Source organism: Rhinoraja longicauda, chromosome 11 (genome assembly GCF_053455715.1).
Source record: "Rhinoraja longicauda isolate Sanriku21f chromosome 11, sRhiLon1.1, whole genome shotgun sequence".
NCBI lineage: Eukaryota > Metazoa > Chordata > Chondrichthyes > Rajiformes > Arhynchobatidae > Rhinoraja > Rhinoraja longicauda.
This window is the reverse complement of record NC_135963.1, coordinates 50,890,130-50,906,522: the sequence shown is the minus strand read 5'-3', so window position 1 is coordinate 50,906,522 and position 16,393 is coordinate 50,890,130. Positions and strand designations below refer to the sequence as shown.

The following is a 16,393-nucleotide window of genomic DNA, read 5'->3' as shown; positions in this document are numbered from 1 at the left end:
CAATAAAACTAACTGCCTCCATCCTCTCAAACAAGCATCCGAGTCTGTGGAAGACGCAAAATGCTGGAGTAACTCAGCGGGTCAGGCAGCATCTCGGGAGAGAAGGAATGGGTGACGTTTTGGGTTGAGACCCTTCTTCAGACTGAAGAAGGGTCTTGACTCGAAACGTCACCCATTCCTTCTCTCCAGAGATGCTGCCTGTCCCGCTGAGTTACTCCAGCATTTTGTGTCTCCCTTCGATTTTAACCAGCATCTGCAGTTTTTTTTTCCTACACATCTTAGTCTGTGTCCTGCCCCACTGCAGGCTCCCTACAAAAGGTGATCAGCCATCCTTCCTCTGACTATGAGCCATAAATCCACAAGGGCGGCAGTCAGAACTATCTCCCAGGGTGGAAAAGTCAAAGACCAGAGGACACAGCTTTTAAGGTGAAAGGACCAAAGTTCAAAGGGAGATCTGTGGGGAAATTTGTTTTCTAAGAGTGCCTGGAATGTAGGTTGGCCAACTGTCCCGTATTAGCTGGGACATCCCGTATTTTGGGCCAAAATTGATTTTCCCATACGGGACCTCCCTTGTCCCGTATTAGGCCCAGGTGCTGTAGGCCCAGACGCTGTAGGCCCGGACGCTGTAGGACCGGACGCTGTAGGCCCAGACACTGTAGGCCCGGACACTGTAGGCCCGGACAGTGTAGGTCCGGACAGTGTAGGTCCGGACAGTGTAGGCCCGGACAGTGTAGGTCCGGAGACCCGGGCGCTGCTGAACGGAGGTTGCATAGCAACCCGCCTCCCGGCCCGAGCAGCCGCCATTGGTGGAGCAGGAGCACGTGGCCACTGGCTGGGTGAGGTCACATGGGACGTGGGGCGGTGACGTCACCTTGTCCCTTATTTGTGAGTGAGATAGTTGGCACCCCTACTGGAATGCGCTGGAGGCAGATACAACAGTGGCATTCAAGAGACTTTGAGATGGGCACATGGGTATGCAGGGAATGGAGGGGTATAGATCAAGTGCAGTCAGATGAGATTAGTATAACTTTGCATCATAAAGAGCACAGACGTTGTGAGCTGAAGCAGGGGCCAGTACCTGTGCTGGGCTTTTCTATATGTAGGAAGGAACTGCAGATGCTGGTTTAAACTGAAGATAGACACAAAATGCTGGAGTAACTCAGCGGGTCTGGTGTCTGAAGAAGGGTCTCGACCTGAAATGCCATCTATTCCTTTTCTCCAGAGATGCTGCCTGACCTGCTGAGTTACTTCAACTTTTTATGTCTATCTTCTGTGCTTTTCTACGTTCTAATTGCTCAGCCAAGCACCACGACACAACCAGAAATCCCAACGACCTCCCACTAAAAAACAATGCCAGTAAGTTCCTGTCCCCTTTCCACCTCCCCGAACCTACATGTAAGGCACAGAAATCCTTTTTTTGTTACCCAGACCCTGCACCATGATAACGGTAAAAGTTTAAAATGTGCTCATCTAAATACAGAAATGTGCTTTTTTGTTGTTGATATTTCTACACATTACATTGCGGCATTTAGCAAGCTACTAATTTAAGCATGAAGTACTTTTGGATTCTGAAATTGATATTGAAACTGAGAAACTGTAGTTACTGGTCCCTGCAGAACTTCCTCTTTCAGGTATTGTGTGCAGGAAAAAAACTGCAGATGCTGGTTAAAATCAAAAGTAGACACAAAATGCTGGAGTAACCCAGCGGGTCAGGCAGCATCTTGGGAGAGAAGGGATAGGTGACGTTTCGGGTCGAGACACTCCTTCAGCTGTCTCAACCTGAAACATCACCCACTCCTTCTCTCCCGAGATGCTGCCTAACGCGCTGAGTTACTCCAGCATTTTGTGTCTACCTTCCTCTTTACATAAAATGCTACAATGCTATTATTGAAAACTTAGAGCATCAGGTCCTTAAGGCAAGCCAACACATAATAAACGTTTCAAGGTTTCCAGGCAAGCAAACACATGACAAAGTTTGAGCATGTGTGGCACGAGCCGCTATGTACAGGAACAAATATACAGTTTTGCTGTACTTGGTTCCACATATTTTCTTTATTGAAGCTAACGCACAATATGTTGCATACTTAATCAAATGCGTTTAACAGTCGTCATCAATAACCATCCTACGCATGTTGAACATAAAATCCTTATTCGCATGGACTGTGTCATATCATCATATCATATCATATATATACAGCCGGAAACAGGCCTTTTCGGCCCACCAAGTCCGTGCCGCCCAGTGATCCCCGTACATTAACACTATCCTACACCCACTAGGGACAATTTTTACATTCACCCAGCCAATTAACCTACATACCTGTACGTCTTTGGAGTGTGGGAGGAAACCGAAGATCTCGGAGAAAACCCACGCAGGTCACGGGGAGAACGTACAAACTCCTTACAGTGCAGTACCCGTAGTCAGGATCGAACCTGAGTCTCCGGCGCTGCATTCGCTGTAAAGCAGCAACTCTACCGCTGCGCTACCGTGCCGTCCTATCTCTTTCAATGCAATCTTGAGGATCTCATAGAGGTTTGAAATAAATTTTACCAAATTCTTACAGGATGCAATGAGAATTTTTGCCCAGGGTGAGGAGTCTAGTTTAAGGGGACACAGAATCAGAAGAAGGCCATTTAGAAATGACACAAGGAAAATATTAGTCAGAGGGTGGTGAATGTTTGAAATTCTCTATTGTGGAGACTCGGTCAATAGCTTTGTTTAAAACAAAGATTGATAGATTTCTGGATATTACCGGAATCATGGAACATAGGTCAAAGGAGCAGAATTAGGCCATTTGGCCCATCGCGTCCGCCATTCAATCGTGGCTGACCTATCTTTCCCTCTCAACCCCATTCTCCTGCCTTCTCCCCATAACCCTTGACACCCTTACTAAGCAAGAACCTATCATTCTCCATTTTAAAAATACCCATTGATTTGGCCTCCACAGCTGTCTGTGGCAATGAATTCCACAGATTCACCACCCTCTGACTAAGGGAATTCCTCCTCATCTCCTTTCTAAAAGTACGTCCTTAAATTCTGAGTAAGGGGATGGTGCAGAAAAATGAAGCTCCAGAAAAGGTCACCCATAATCTGAATGAACAGCAGAGCATGCTGCAAAGGCCAGAATGACCACCTCCTGCTCCCAATCCATGTCTGCTCATGTTGTAAAACATAGAACCGTACAGTAGATACGAAATGCTGGAGTAACTAAGCAGGACAGGCGGCATCTTTGGATATAAGGAATGGGCGACGTTTCAGGTTGAGACCTTTCTTCAGACCTTACAGCACAGGAACAGCTCTTTGGCCCATAATGTCTGTACCTAATATGATGCCTACTTAAACTAATCCTGTCTGCATGGATGTGCTCTATATCCCTGCCTGGATGTGCTCTATATCCCTATATCCCTGTCTGCATTTTCGTGAGTCTATCTACTATCAGTGTATTTCTACTCACTGTTCACTTCTCCTATGTGAAAAATGTGAGAACATTGCTCCTGTGGCGGTGCCCGGGGGCTAGGCCACTCCCTTGGTCATTCCCCTCGGCACTGAGTGGACAGGGGGGATTAGGTCACTCCCTGGGTCATTCCCCTGGGGACAGAGTGGTCTGGTGCTACGGGGTTTGCTGGAAGGGGTTATTGTTTTGACTCGTGGGGATGACTGAGTGAGTGTATGTTCAGTTACTGCATTAAGGTTATTGTTACTTCTTACCTGGCGTCTGGCCTGATTCCTGTCGCATCCAGACCCACTACACTCTATTATAAATGCTATAATAATACAAGTGATTCACAAGCTCGGTCTTGTTTCATACACCGCTGTTTTCAGGAAGCACTACTCTTCTAACGAGTGCTGTCTGCTGCTTTTGCGCTTCATTGCCACCCTACAGGTGTTTTTGCATTGAAGTGAAGATTTTGCTTTTTTTTAACATAAAAATCACTTGTAGAAAAGGAAAGAACAAAGCATCCCATGAGACTGGGCTGGTACTAATAATCTGTAGATTTTGTTTTCCATGTCAAATGTATAGCATTCAAAATTTCACTGATATAAATATCTGGTTGTAACTATACACTGATGAGCCAAAACATTATGACCGCCTGCCTAATATGCTGTTGGTCCTCCGTGTGCAGCCCCAAACGCAGCAGGGTGCGATGCACTGTGTATTGTGACACATTCCTCCCGTGACCACCATTAAAATTTTCTGTGACTTGTGCCACAGTAGACCTTCTGTCGGTTCGGACCAGATGGGATAACCTTCGTTGCCCTCACGCATCGATGAGCCTTATGCGCCCAACACTCTGTCGCTGGTTGTTGTTTGTGGTTTGTCCCTCCTCGGACCACTGTCAGTAGGTACTCACCACTGCTGACCGGGAGCACCCCACAAGCCTTGCCGTTTCAGAGATGCCCTGACCCAGTCGTCTGGCCATAACAATTTGGCCCTTGTCAAAGTCGCTCAGTTCTTTACTCCTGCCCATTTCTCCTGCATCCAACACATCAACTTCAAGAACTGACTATTCACCTGCTCCCTAATATATCCCATCCCTTGACAGGTGCCATTGTAACAAGATAATCAATGTTATTCACTTCACCTGTCAGTGGTCATAATGTTTCGGCTCATCGGTGTATGTGATAAACCTTTATAATATTTCTCCTGTATAAATGCACTGGAGCTCTTTGAAACTAATGCGGATTAATGCATCCGTGCTCAGAAGGCTTATCCTCACCCCAAACAAAATCACAATGTAGAAACAAGGAACTACAGATTCTGGTTTAGAAAAAAATTTGCAGAGTGATGGAATAATTCAGCGGTCAGGCAGCATCCTGGTTAACATGGATAGGAGACGTTTCGGGTCAGATCGTTCTTCAGACTTATTTTAGGAGGTGGTAGGGGGGGAAGCTGGAAGAGAGGAGGGGCTAGACAAAGTTTAGTTTAAGTTATTAGATTAGTTTATTTATTGTGACGTGTACCGAGGTAAAGTGAAAAGCTTTTGTTGCGTGCTAACCAGTCAGTGAAAAGACTATACATGATTACAATCGAGACATCCACAGTGTGCAGAGATAAATGATAAAGGGAATAATGGTTAGTGCAAGATAATGTCCAGTAAAGTCCCATTAAAGATAGTCTGAGGGTCTTCAATGAGGTAAATAGTAGCTCAGGACTGATCTCTAGTTGTTGTTAGAATGGTTCAGTTGCCTGATAACAGCTGGGAAGAAACTGTCCCTGAATCTGGAGGTATGCGTTTTCACATTTCTGTACCTCTTGCTTGATGGGAGAGAAGAAGAGGGAGTGACCGGGGTGAGACTCGTCCTTGATTATGCTGATGGCCTTGCTGTGGCAGCGTGAAATCTAATTGGAGTCAATGGAAGGGAGGTTGGTTTGTGTGATGACCTGGACTGCATCCACAATTCTCTGCAATTCCTCGCGGTCTTGGATGGATCTGTTCCCAAACCATGCTGATCCCAATAAAATGCTTTCTACGGGGCATGTGCAGAAGTTTGCTGGTGGCTTCATTCAGGCAGTGGAGGAAGCCCAGGACAGAAAGGTCAGTATGGAAATGGGAAGGGGAGTTAAAAGATCAAGATTCAAGATTCAATTTAATTGTCGCATGTACCAATTAAGGTATACTGAAATTTGAGTTACCATACAGCCATACTAAGTAAAAAGCAACAAAACATACAGCCACATGAAATAAAATTTAACACCACAGCGGATTCCACATTCCTCACTGTGATGGAAGGTAATAAAGTTCAAGCATCTTCCTCTTTGTTCACCCGCGGTCGGGGCTGTTGAACCATCCGCTGTTGCCGCTGCCGACTGTCCAAGGCCTTCACGTCGGGATGATCGAATTCTCGCGTTGGGACGGTTGACAAACTCTCCGTGGCATGGAGGTCCCGAGTCGGCCTCTTCTTACCAGAGACCGCGGGCTTCACGATGTTAAAGTCCACAGGCCCCGCGGTTGGAGCTCTCCACAGTCGATCCGCAGCAAAGGATCGCAGCTCCCGATGTTAAAGTCCGCGCTGCGCCCGCGGCTTGAAGCGCCGGGCCAGTCTCCAGGAAAGGCCGCCAACTCCTCGATGTTAGACCGCAGTGAGGACAGGGATACGATGCGTAGAAAAATCGCATCTCCGTCGAGGCAAGAGATTGAAAAAACGTTTTCCCCAATTTCCCCCCCCCTCCCCACCACACATAAAACAAACCAAGAAACACTAAAACACACTTTTAACACATACTTAAAATAATAAAAACTAGAAAGGACAGACAACTGGGAGATCTGGTTTGCCTTGATGGGCTAAGGGGAAATGTTCAGTGAAACGGTCACCAAATCTAAGCTTGGCCTCACTGATGTATCTATTTTTTTTCCATACAAAATCACCATGGGCTGGAATTATTTAGCATTAAATGAAGGAACTTAATTTTAAGATTAAATGCAAAATACTAACTATTGTGCAATAGAGTAATGCAAGTCTCCAGGAAATGCATCAGTTCATAACCAGCTTAGTCAATAAAAAATTCAAGATAAATTCTGGCTAACTGAAAAATCCGATAAACCAAATGAGCCATTTCATTGCAAAAATCTCTCCACTGACTAATATCAAAGGTGCTAAGTAAACACACAATAGTAATTGTTAAACAATAGCTGAGAAAAATCTGAAGAAGGGCCTCAACTTGAAACGTCACCCATTCCTTCTCTCCAGAGATGCTGCCTGTCCCGCTGAGTTACTTCAGCATTTTTGTCTGGCTTCCCTGAGAAAAATAAGTTCTTGAGTCAGTGTAAAGGAGTTTCCAGCAATAGCTTTGATATTAAAAGACCAAAAACAAGATGTATTCAGTGCCTGAGAATGGGGAATGTAACAGAAATATTGTTGTTTTTGAGAGCTGAGGTGAAGAAATTTACTGCACAAAGCAATTTACAGGATCAAATCAACCTATTATAGGAGTGGCTACAATTTCCCGGAAACAAAGCATTTGGCAGGAAGATAAAGAATGCGCACAACTCAGCAAAGACCATCCAGACAACACAGGATATCACTGTAGTTTGAGGCAAGGTAAACGTAAACCCAATGGCAATTTGCATTGTTGCTATAAATGCACTGAAAGTCATAGAGTTCCATGGCATGGAAACAGGCCCTTTAGCCTACCATGTTCATGCTGACCATCAAGCAAGGGTCTCGACCCGAAACGTCACCCATTCCTTCTCTCCAGAGATGCTCCCTGTCCCGCTGAGTTACTCCAGCATTTTGTGTCTCTCTTCAGCACCCATCAATACTATTCCCATTCTCCTGCACTTTGTTCATAGCTGACTCTGACTCTGCCTCGACAGTTCAAGTGCTCATCCAGGTACCTCTTGGGTGTTATGGGAATACCTGTTTCTCCCACCCCACTCAGGCTTTGTGTAACAGATTACAACCACCCTTTAAATGAAAATAAGTCTTCCTGTCTCAACCGCATAGCCCTTCCCTTAAATATGTGATCTCAATAGACAATAGGTGCAGGAGGAGGCCATTCGGCCCTTCGAGCCAGCACCGCCATTCAATGTGATCATGGCTGATCATTCTCAATCAGTACCCCGTTCCTGCCTTCTCCCCATACCCCCTGACTCCACTGTCCTCAGGTTATATTTTAATCTTTTTGCACATATCTTTTAGTTGTCCCCTCAGTCTTCTCTCTCCTAAGAAAACAAATCTAGCCTACAATCATCCCTAGCAGCAGAAACACCACATCCCAGGCTAAATCCTACTAAATCTCCCCTGCACTCTCTCCAGCGTAGTCACATCCTATTTTGCCCTTCCAATACCAGAGGGCAAAGCATTAGGGTGAGAGGGGCAAAATTTAAAGGAGACGAGACCAAGTGGACCCCGTTGGCCCAAAGCTCTCCTGTATTGGTGCAGCACCCTCTCCTAACCCCCTCCCCCTCCCCCCCCCCCCCCACTCCATCCCTAGGAGATAGATTTAAACTTTAAAATGTTGAATAACTTTAAAAATATAACACCGATTTCAATGAAACTTCTTCCATTAGCACCAAAGGGACGATGGTGAGTAAGGTGGGCCTAAAATTGTCACACTATCGTGTACCGTTTTGGCTGTAGTTCAGGAACAAACAAATAAACAAACAAACGAGAGTTTTAGTATATAGATGAGTGGGACAAGTTTTTTTTTACACAGAGAAGTGAATGTCTGGAACAGGCTGCTGGGGTTGAAGTAGATATGTCAGCATGAAAGTTGTTTGGCTAGGCATATGGATATTCAGGGAATTGAAGGATGTGGTTTTCGTGCAGATAGATGCTCTCTGCAGACATTGCAGAACAAAAGTCTGAAGAATTTCATGATTAAATGCAAAATACTAACTATTATGCAATAGAGTAATGCAACTCTCCATGAAATGCATCAGTTCACAACCAGCATAGTCAAAGAATCAGATAAATAAAGAATCAGATAAATAATAAAGAATCACATAAATAAATAATTCAAGATAAATACTGGCTATCTGAAAAATGGTAAAAACCAAATGAGCCATTTAATTGTAAAAATCTCCCCACTAACTAATATCAAAGGAACTAATTAAACACTCAATAGTAATTGTTAAACAACAGCGGAGAAAAATCTGAAGAAGGGCCTCAACCTGAAATGTCACCCATTCCTTCTCTCCAGAGATGCTGCCTGTCCCGCTGAGCTACTCCAGCATTTTGTGTCTATCGTGCGGAGCAAAGAGCCTGTTCTTGTGCTGTACTGTTCTATGTTCTATTATATAATGCAAGATAGTTTTGATGATAGTTGTTAATCAAGATGCTGCACCCAAAGTGGAATTACAAAAATCAAGGCGTAACAGCAGGGAATGCTTGTCATAGCAAGAGAAGGATATGCACGGCTTTGTTCACTCACTATCAGCCCTCCTCAATAGGCAACAGACAATAGGTGCAGGAGGAGGCCATTCGGCCCATCGCGCCAGCACCGCCATTCAAAGTGATCATGGCTGATCATTCTCAATCAGTACCCCGTTCCTGCCCTCTCCCCATACCCCCTGACCCCGCTATCATTAAGAGCTCTATCTAACTTTCTCTTGAAAGCATTCAGAGAATTGGCCTCCACTGCCTTCTAATGCAGAGAATTCCACAGATTTACAACCCTCTGAGTGAAAAAGTTTTTCCTTATCACCATTCTAAATGGCCTACCCTTTATTCTTAAACTGTGGCCCCTGGTTCTGGACTCCCCCAACATTGGGAACATGTTTCCTGCCTCTAGCGTGTCCAATCCCTTAATAATCTTATATGTTTCAATAAGATCCCCTCTCATCCTTCTAAATTCCAGTGTATAGCCCAGTCGATCCAGTCTTTCAACATACGACAGTCCCGCCATTCCGGGAACTAACCTGGTGAACCTACGCTGCACTCCCTCAATAGCAAGAATGTCCTTCCTCAAATTTGGAGACCAAAACTGCACACAATACTCCAGGTGTGGTCTCACTAGGGCCCTGTACAACTGCAGAAGGACCTCTTACAATACAATACAATACAATACAATACAATACAATACAATACAATATATCTTTATTGTCATTGTACAGGGGTACAACGAGATTGGGAATGCGCCTCCCATACGATGCAATAAATTAATTAGCTAGTCAGTATTTAAACAACCCAATGAAACCAATTAGAGCAGTTTTAAAACAGAATAAAGTGCAAGTAGATCTGTGCCGGTTCACTGTGCGATGTGACCATCCGGCTCAGCAGGACCGGTTCATAGTAGCTATGGCCCTGGGGATGAGGCTGTTCCTGAGTCTAGAGGTGCAGGCGTAGAAGGCCTTGTATCGTCTGCCCGATGGTAGAAGTTCGAACAGACTGTTGCAGTGGTGTGAAGAGTCTTTGTAGATGCTGGTGGCTTTTCTGAGGCATTGTGTGTTGTAGATGCCCTCCAAGGCTGGTAGCTGTGTTCCGATGGTCCTCTGAGCTCTATGGACTACCCGCTGAAGAGCTTTCCTCTCTGCCTCCGTGCAGCTGAGGTATCACACAGGGTACTCAGCTCCTCTTGTCATGAAGGCTTACATGCCATCAGCTTTCTTCACTGCCTGTTGTATCTGCATGCTTACTTTCAATTTGACTTGTCTTGATCTTTGAGGAACTGAACTGGCAATTGTGGGAGACAAGCAACAATGAATGATGGGTTTCAGTCACTAAAAATTGTGATAATTTACGAACAGAATCACTGAAGTGTTGACAGAGAATTTGGAAGGTAGGCAGCAAAAGTGCACAATGTTTTTTTTTGCTGGGAGAGCTACATTGAGAATGGAGACCTCTTTTGAGGTAAAACAGTATTTTACACAACCAGATACAGTATAGTTGGCCTTGTCCTTGAATACATAAATCCAGTGCTTATGAATAGCCTTGTTGAGAATGCTACAAACAAATAGGCTAATGATGGTTTATTTAAAATGAAATGAACTATAACTGATTCTTGTTTATTTTACAGCAAAATTTGTGAGAAGTCATTTCTAAAGCAGACCTGCCAGAATTAATAACTGAGGACACATGGAACTGCAGATGCAGGCTTACAAAGAAAATCCCCAAAGTGCTGGAGTAACTCGGCGGGTCAGGCAGCATCTCTGGAGGACATGAATAGGGGACACCCATCCAGGGACCCCAGCAGCCCTTCCTGGTGAGAGTGGTTCACATACACCTCCTGTGACCTCATCTACAGCACTTGATGCTCCCAATGTTGGCCTCCTTTATATCGACGAGGCAAAGCATAGACTGGGCTATCGTTTCACAGGACCCTTGTGCTCGGACTAAGGCATGCTAGTTGCTAACCATTATAACTCCCCTACCCATTTCCACACTGCCCTAGGCCTCCTTCATTGGCAGAGTGGGATCACACTCAACCTGGAGCAGCAGCATCTCATATTCCACTTGGGTAGCTTACAACCCAATGGTTTGATGGATCTTTAAATATCACAGGTACAGAGGAAATTTCCCCCCATTACTGAACAAACTACATAAGAATATTCAATATTGGAAAACACTCCCTATCTCAATGGTTGGCAAAATTAATGCCATAAAAATGATTTTTTTTACCGCAAATATTATACCTTTTTCAGACAATTCCGATATATCTGACAAAAAACTTTTTTTAAAAATTGGACTCTATTGTTAATGATTTTATCTGGGATTATAAGAATCATAGGATAAACAAAAGACACTTGTGTAAATCAAAAATAAATGGAGGCCTGGCTTTACCCAATTTTTTGTTTTATTTCTGGGCAGTTAATATTAAAAATATGAATTTCTGGTTGGAAGAAATAGATCATCAACCAGACTGGTTAAAAATGGAAAAGGAAGATTGTTTACCTTTTGATATTGGTTCGATATTATTTGCTACGTCTAAATTAAACAAAAAAATTTATAGGGAAAACCCTATAATATTTAGTGCTATACGAATTTGGAAACAATTAAAAAAGACATTAAAATTAGATAATTTATCACTTTTTCTTCCAATTGTGAATAATCCTTTGTTTAAGCCTTCATGGGTAGACGGGGGTTTTACACAATGGAAGGATTATGGAATTAAAAATATGGGACAACTTTATAAGGAAGGCACCTTTCTGACATTTCAGGAGTTGCAACAGACTTATGGTCTTCGTGGAAATGATTATTTCAGATATCTTCAACTTAGAGATTATGTAAAATCGAACTCCCAAAATTTTCGAATTAGAAATTCAGAAATTCTTGATGAATGTTGGAACAAACATCCTAATACAGAAAAATTAATATCTTATATATATAATATCTTATTAGACAGTGACATTCCCTCCACGGACTTATACAGACAAAAATGGGAAAAAGAATTAAACCAAGTAATTACGAAAGATACTTGGGAAGAAAGTTTGCAACATATACATCAGTGTTCACTAAACGCCAGACATTCTCTAATACAATTTAAAGTAATACATAGGTTACACTATTCAAAAACAAAACTACATAAAATTTTCCAACATATCTCACCTAAATGTGATAAATGTCAACATTTAGAAGCTACATTATTTCATATGTTTGCAAACTGTATAAAAATTAAAAAATTCTGGGTAAATATTTTTAGCATAATATCTAAAGTAACCAGCACACAATTGGACCCAGATCCAAAATTAATTATACTCGGAATATTAGAATTAAATCAAACATTTAGAACAACACAAAGAAACTTTATGGATTATAGTTTAATAACAGGAAAAAAATTAATTCTAAAATTTTGGAAAGGCCCTACGGCCCCCACAATCAAAATGTGGATTATAGAAATGACGGAGACCTTAAACGTGGAAAGAATCAGATTTTCCCTGTTGGACAAACAGGAATTATTCATTGGAACATGGTCTCCTTTTATTGATTACTTAAAGGGTCAGAATGGTTCAGCACAGGAACCTGACTAGCACTCGGACTAAAGAATGGATGAAATGCTATACTTTGAAATGTACGAATATATCTCGAAGGAAGTTTTTGTTATTTTAATAAATTTCTCCATTTTTCTTTAACTAACTTTTTCCTTATCTTTATAATTTGTTTTTGTTTTTGTTTTTATTTTTCTTCTCTCTCTTTTCTTTCTTTACTTCATCTATTTCTTTAGTTCTATCTAGTTTTTTTAAAAAAAGGGGCAAAAGGTATTGGAGACAATATAATAATAATTGACAATATTATCAATTTAAAAATGTATGACTGTAAGTTATGTACCTATCTCCAATAAAAAATTTATCTTAAAAAAAAAAAAAAAAAAAAAAAAAAAAATCCTTTTTTAGCATACAGTTCAGTAAAGTGTTGCCGTACCCGAGCACAATCTCAGATTAGTACAAAGTGCATAGAAATAGTGCACTGAAAGCACATGCACGAGTTGCCAGGTTTTGGCGCTACTCTCAAATTCCGGTCCACATGCTGGGTCTTCTGGAGCGGTGCCCGATCCAGGCGAGCCCCAGGCTGCTGCAGGGCCTCCAGCCGTCGAGATCATCCAGCGAGCCGTCTGCCCTCTCCTCGCCCGGCCACCTTCAGCCTTTGTGCCCTGGCGGCGCCTCCATCAGCCAACCTTGTGGGCGTGGATGGTGAGACCCTGGTTCATTCCCTTATCAGCCCTTGCTCTTGCTGTCACCAGCTCCTTCCTCGCTGGTGCTCCGGTCCTTAGGGGATGAGCAGGGGCCAGCTCGGCTACTTCCCTCTACAGGCCATGGTCCTTACTTCTGGCTGCGCATCCCACGGGTATGAACATTGAATTCCTAAGGTAACACCTTACCCTTTCCACCCCCCCCCCCCCGGGTCCCACCCAGGTGTGCACCCATTTCTCCAACTATCTCTCCCTCCTTTGCCCTTCCCGCTCCCCCTTCCCTTTCCACCTGAATGCTTTCCTCTAGCTTCCCATTTCACTCTTCGCCTCATCATATATCCTTCTGTCTCCCTAGTATCTGCAGCCCTTGTCCACTCATCTGCCAATAACCCCCCACCCCTCACCTATATCCACATATCACTTGCCAGGCATTGTATTGGCCCCCCCCACGTCCCCCTCCCCGAAATATAATCAGACTGAAGAGGGATCCTGACGCAAAACATCAACTATCCATGTCTTCCAGAGATGTTGCCCGACCCTCTGAGTTACTTTGTGTTTCATTTTATTTTTTGATTTAATAACTATGTTGGATTTTTGATTCAAACACGATTTCATCATGGATTTTAAAGTGTCACCAGTTTTATTGATTAAATACTCCCTTGCGAAATATATTTAGTGCCAAGGCTTTCATGTCATGCTTTCAATTTACCCTACCTTCTCTCCACTGCCTGTGTCTAATTGCATCTGTTTGATTCTTTAGAAAATAATCAGCCCTTTCCTCATTTCGGGTAGGATTAACTCTCTTTCGTGAAAATGTTCCACGCACTTGTGATTTAAACTGGTAAAAGCAAATTATATTTTACCTGTGGAACATAATGGCAGCAAGGCAAAAGAGTCAATTGGTTGCTGACCCAAGGAAGTGAGGGGAGGGGGAGATGGGGGAGGGGAGGAAGGTTGGCGAGGTTAACATAACAATGCCGTCAAGAATGAAACTGCTGCAGAAACTGCTGCAGAAACAAAGTTCCCAGGCATCCAGCAACCGAATCTGATCATTTCAAGAGTTAAAGAGTGTTTAATTTTCGGTGCGTAGGAAAGAACTGCAGAGGTCATATGCCCACCAGGACAGGGACACTGAAATTCTTACTTGCCACAGCCAAGTCTTGCTACTTGCTTTACAGCCACATTAAAAATAAATATACCATGTCATGTATTCTTGGTAAACCAGACCATGATCGTGTAATGTGTAGGAAGGAACTGCAGATGCTGGTTTACGCCAAAGAGAGACACAAAATGCTGGAGTAACTCAGCAGGACAGGCTGAGAAGGCAATGGGTTCTCTCCAGAGAAGCTGCCTGTCCCGCTGAGTTACTCCAGCATTCTGCATCTATCTCTGATATTGTAAGTCAAAGTATGCAGTGCAGCCTTTGTAGTTCAAAGTCAATAGTTTGGTGCTAGAGGCTAATCACACTGATGCAGTGATCATTATATTGATCATTGATTCAGTCTGAAGGGTCTCGACCCATTCCTTCTTTCCAGAGATGCTGCCTGTCCCGCTGAATTACTCCAGCATTTTGTGTCGAGCATCATATTTACTTTAGAATGTCTGAAGAAGGGTCTCGACCCGAAACGTCACCCATTCCTTCTCTCCCGAGATGCTGCCTGACCTGCTGAGTTACTCCAGCATTTTGTGAATAAATACCTTCAATTTGTACCAGCATCTGCAGTTATTTTCTTATACTATATATCATATTTACTTTGTTGGGCAGCTGAGATTTGGCATGTCCACGAGGGTTCACTTTAACTTCCGCAGATGCATTCAAGAAAGTATTCTGACAAGATACATCTCAGCCTAGTAAGGTAACTGCCCTGATCTTAACTACCCAAACTTACCTAGTGGTGAACACAGCCCAAATCCATCAGAGGATTGCCACTTCCTTCAATCCCGTGGTGTGGTGCATCAGGAAGGCTGGGTGTTGTCAATGATGCTTGCCACCAGGCTATTCATTTTTCTCTCTTCTATGTTTGGGGAGAAGGTACAGGAGTATGAAAGCTCAAATATCTAGTCAACCAGTGGTTTCTTCCTCACTGCTATCAGACTCCTGATCAAATCATCCCTTTCACATCCACTTCCCAGAGGTGCTGCCACATGCTCTCTTCACTCTATCTCATTTGGTTATTCCATTATTGCACTTTAGTTTAATTTGCACTACTATCTTTGCACCATCATTACTGTATTTATTCGTCGTTGTCGTCGTGGCTATCCCTCGAGGTCGAGGATGATGGTCTACGTTCAGTTGTAGCGATTGAATCAAGTATTCACCGCTTCCGTGCCGGTTCTTGACTAGGAGCTTCCGACCATCACGTAGCCTGTTCCCGTCGCCCTTCCCCCATCGCCGAAAGTCTCAAGTGAATCAGCTTGCTTAAATTCCTTGTTTACGTTGTGCTCAGAGGGATTAAACTGTGTAGGTGGTAATCATAGATACAACAATAAATACCCTCTTTGGATCGTTCACCTCGTCGTGGTGAAGAGGCTTGCGTGCCCCCATGATTCCGAGACCGATGCCGTCGGAAGCACTAGCTTCTGGTAGGGCCACCCATGGCGGTAAGTTCAAGGATGAGGGTCATGACTAAGAACGATCCAACATACAAGACCTCAACGGCGGACCAGGCGGACAAAGTTATCTTGAGCTCAACGGCTGTGAAGATGGATGAAGGCGGCAACAGATCTATCAGCTCCAATCGTCTTGGTTCCCTTGCCATTGGAATTAGTTGATTGATTTGTGAAGGACCGTGTGCTTCTTGGAGTGCAAGATCAAGTACATGTTAAACATGCAACACAAAACTTTATGGGTAACAAGGAAATGGCAGAAGAGTTGAACAGGTACTTCGGATCTGTCTTCACTAAGGAAGACACAAACAATCTCCCAGATGTACTGGAGGACAGAGGATCTAGGGGGGTAGAGGAACTGAAAGAAATTTTCATTGAGCGAGAAATAATATTGGGTAGACTGATGGGACTGAAGGATGATAAATCCCCTGGGCCTGATGGTCTGCATCCCAGGGTCCTCATGGAGGTGGCTCTAGAAGTAGTGGATGCATTGATGATCATTTTCCAATGTTCAATAGATTCAGGAGCAGTTCCTGTGGATTGGAGGATAACTAATGTTATCCTACTTTTCAAGAAAGGAGCGAGAGAGAAAGCAGGGAATTACAGACCAGTTAGCCTGACTTCGGTGGTGGGAAAGATGCTGGAGTCAATTATTAAAGAGGTAATAACGGTGCATTTGGATAGCAGTAAAAGGATAAGTCCACGCCAGCATGGATTTA

The 16,393-nt window shown here is 43.5% G+C and overlaps 1 protein-coding gene across 1 annotated transcript in view; it reads left to right on the top strand.

Moving 5' to 3' along the window:
* Positions 1-10,605, top strand: part of LOC144597909 (putative oxidoreductase ZK1290.5) — a 101,952-nt gene extending 91,347 nt beyond the window's left edge. Inside the window, exon 8 of the transcript XR_013547804.1 lies at positions 10,458-10,605. The gene's annotated coding sequence lies outside the window, so the exon portion shown is untranslated. The remainder of the gene's footprint in view (positions 1-10,457) is intronic.
* The last annotated feature ends 5,788 nt before the right edge of the window (positions 10,606-16,393 follow it).